Source organism: Heterodontus francisci, chromosome 33, assembly GCF_036365525.1.
Source record: "Heterodontus francisci isolate sHetFra1 chromosome 33, sHetFra1.hap1, whole genome shotgun sequence".
In the NCBI taxonomy this organism is placed as follows: domain Eukaryota; kingdom Metazoa; phylum Chordata; class Chondrichthyes; order Heterodontiformes; family Heterodontidae; genus Heterodontus; species Heterodontus francisci.
Window position 1 is genome coordinate 39,979,006 of NC_090403.1, and position 3,717 is coordinate 39,982,722.

The 3,717-nt window shown below is 48.3% G+C and overlaps 1 pseudogene; it reads left to right on the top strand.

The window, feature by feature from the left end:
• The first annotated feature begins 1,846 nt into the window (after positions 1-1,846).
• Positions 1,847-1,977, top strand: LOC137348269 (U2 spliceosomal RNA; annotated as a pseudogene).
• The last annotated feature ends 1,740 nt before the right edge of the window (positions 1,978-3,717 follow it).

Here is a 3,717-nt window from a genome sequence, read left to right on the forward strand (position 1 = left end):
GTTAATTGAAAATTTTAAATCTGAGATTGATCAACTTTTGTTAGGCAAGTGTTACTGAACCAAGGCAGACAGATGGATTTAGACAGATCAGCCTTATTGAACTGAATGGTGGAACTGGCTTGTGAGGCTGATTGGCTGACTCCTGTTCCTATGTTCCTGTGTATGGGTGGGAACACAACTTGTCTTAGTTATGACACACGCCAGGGTTGAATAGCCTGCCAACACTCACTGCCTAGTCTTAGTTTAGTTTAGAGATACAGCACTGAAACAGGCCCTTCGGCCCACCGAGTCTGTGCCGACCATCAACCACCCATTTATACTAATCCTACACTAATCCCATATTCCTACCACATCCCCACCTGTCCCTATATTTCCCTACCACCTACCTATACTAGGGGCAATTTATAATGGCCAATTTACCTACCAACCTGCAAGTCTTTTGGCTGTGGGAGGAAACCGGAGCACCCGGAGAAAACCCACCCAGACACAGGGAGAACTTGCAAACTCCACACAGGCAGTACCCAGAATTGAACCCGGGTCGCTGGAGCTGTGAGGCCACGGTGCTAACCACTGCGCCACTGTGCCGCCCCTGCAGTCTTGTGCATAACAAATGGCCACTTGGTCCAGGTGGGGGAAGGTGCTTGCTACCCTTGTACTCTACTCCAACTTGAGTCACTGCCTTCACGATGGGCTTTCTTTTTTAAAAAAAAGGGGAAATTAGAATTCTTGACAGCTTTCAAACTAGAAATCGCTCTAGTGACGGATCAACTTGCATCATTTGATCACGCTATGCCCTCGGCAATGAAGCGTCCCCTTCATCAGATCTTAAAATAAATACCAAATTTACATTTCCTTCAAAACACTTCAGAGCTGTTGTTCATAAAATACAGCAGGAAGGTCAGCATGATGAGAGTTTCACTCTGCTGGAATCAGGCCTGCACCGAAAGACAGTTTTGTCACGGACATGAGTATATGATCTACTTCCACTCTGATTTAAAATATCCTATGGCACCAAGCTCCATGCTGAATCTTAATTTTTTTTCCCTATTCTATTTTCTCCCTGCCGGCTGCTTGCCACCAACCGTTTTCCTGTAACTTGACCCAGCCAGAGCTGTTCAGGCTGCAGGTTTTCAACGATTCTTAGTAATGATTTGACTCGACTGGCTGCTGTTAGACCCAAGTCCACCACGCAATGTCACTTTTTGCCCATTCAAGGGGGAAGGGTAGTTTTTTTTTTGGAGGTTCAGGTGGAGTGCAGTCAAATGATTTGTTTTTTTTTGCAAAGTTGGCTGGAAGTGCAATTAGTAAGCTAATTGCATGCAAATCTGTTTCTCATTTGCATAATTATTCATAGTTCCCTTTGCAGTTTTGGTTTTGTGCAGCTAAGCTAATGGGAGTACCGAAAGTCTTGCGTCAGGAGAAATATAAACAGCTGTGACTGCAATAGGACAAAAATAATTACAGCTTTTAGAGAGATTCAAAAGACATTTCATCCCATTAGTAACATTTTCCAAGAAGTGGCGGTCATGTGTTCTCTGTGTTATCTTAAGCAACACAATGAGGTACGTGGATTCCAATTCCTTGAAGATCTCTACAAGGTTTATTTGATCCATGGGAAACCCCTCGAACTGTATCGGGAAAACTTTGTGTGCTGTAAATGTAAAAATGTATATGGCATGACAATGAAATGGAAGGGTTGTGAGGCAACTCATGATTGTATAGAAGGAAACTGATCACCTTTGCACTTTGTATTTTTTGACTTGCTGTTTTAAACTGCTTGGGAATGTAATTTTTACAGATTTTTATGAATAAAGTATATTTTGGAAATAAAAAAAAAAGTTTATTTACAACTTCTCGGCCTTTTGGCTAAGATCAAGTGTACTATCTGTTCCTATCAGTGCTTACTTGGCAGAGAAGAGACCATGATCATTGCCTTTTGATCCTGGGTAGGCTTTGAGTAAAATGACTGTAACCAATCTTCGAGCTTCGGGCCAGGGAGTGCGCAACACCGTTCGGGTGGTGGTGAAGGACAAGGAAGGAGATGCACCAGTCGATCGCACCTTCTTCAAGAAAATCCTCCTCGATTGCTGTGGATTTCTGCCTGCAGGATTTCCCCAGCAGTAGATACTTCGACGTGACGTTCAAGAATGTGGCGGGATGCAACAAGTTCCCGAAGGCGTTCGAGGAGAAAGGGGACCGGGCACCGCTGTCGATCCTCACAGCGGAGCCGCTCTTCACGCTTCCGTCACAACGGGACCGGGTGGTGACGATTCACCTCTACAACCCCCATGTTCCGGTGGTGGATGTACTCCCCTTTCTCGCCAGGTACGTCGAGGTGGCCGGCAGCAGCACTGATGTCAAGAACCCCTTTGGGATTTGGATCAGCAAGTGGCAGGTCAAGGTCACCTTGATGGTTGATCCCAGTGGAGCCATCATCCACCCTCCCTCCAGCTTCGCTATCGGGGGAAGTCGAGGCTTCTTGGTCTCCGCTGGGCAGCCCAGAGTTTGCTGCACCTGTGGCAAATCTGGTCACGTGGCAGCAAACTGCAGCACGGTTGTTTGCAAGAACTGCAAGGAGGAAGGCCATCAGACCAAGGACTGTAAGCAGACTAAGTGTTGCAACTTGTGCGGTGCGGCAGGCCATCTCAACAAAACCTGCCCCAAACGCTGCCTCAGTTATGCTTAGGCGGCAAGGTCCAAGGAAAGGCCGGGAGAAGGTTCGACAAAGGCGTCTGATGTTCGAAAGGAGACGGACAACCTTCTTCGCGGTGAGGAACTTCAACCTGAGAAGGAGAAGAAAGGGGAGGCAGCTGAAACCAGTGACCCAGCACCTACCCTGCACCCGGAAACCCCTCCTCCACAGACAGAATCAATGGAGGAGGAGGCAGCAGATGGACAAACAGGTCAGTGGCAAGTGGTACAAAGGAAAACCACAAAGAAAAAACATCCAAAAGCGGAACAGGCCACCACCCAAACCAGTGGCAAGAGGAGGCTACCTTCTGAGACAGACTACAACAGCTCCTCTTCACTGGACGGGGAAATACTGGAACGATAGCCCTTTCAAAAGAGGCGGCAGAACTCCAAGGAGATGGAAGATAAAGCCCCCCAGCCCCCGGGCACGGGAAGCTGTGATGGGCCCGGCGTGTCCCAACCCCAAAGCGCCACACGTAACGACGTAGCCAACGCATCTCAGCTCCGGGACACCGAGAGCAAAGACACGTCTGGCGCACCTCAGCTCCGGGAAGCCAGGAGCAGTGATGTCTTCGAGGAGGAACAGAGGGAAGCAGCAGAGGACAACCCAATCCTTGCTGCCTACAAGACCCTCCCGATGTCATCCCAGCAGAACAAACCCTGCATGAAAAACCAGGAGGGGTTTCTGAGCCCAACTAATGTGAAACAGCTTTCGCACACGATGGGTATGCAGGAACATCCCGAAGGACTGGGACTAGCAAGGACAAATGGTATGGGAAGCAACAACTAACTTTTTAAAAAATGGGTGTAAGAATTGCTTCCATTAATGTGCGTAGCATTAATTCTACTACGCGATGTGTTTCAACCTTGGATTACCTCGCCAAGGTCAAAGCCGACCTACTGTTTCTGCAGGAGTGTGGAATACCACACCTCAGCACCTACAGGCAGTGGTCGCGATGGTGGTCCCACGGGCCATCGATCTGGTCACGGGGTAATGATTGCCGTTCCTCCAGCCTGGGTATTCTG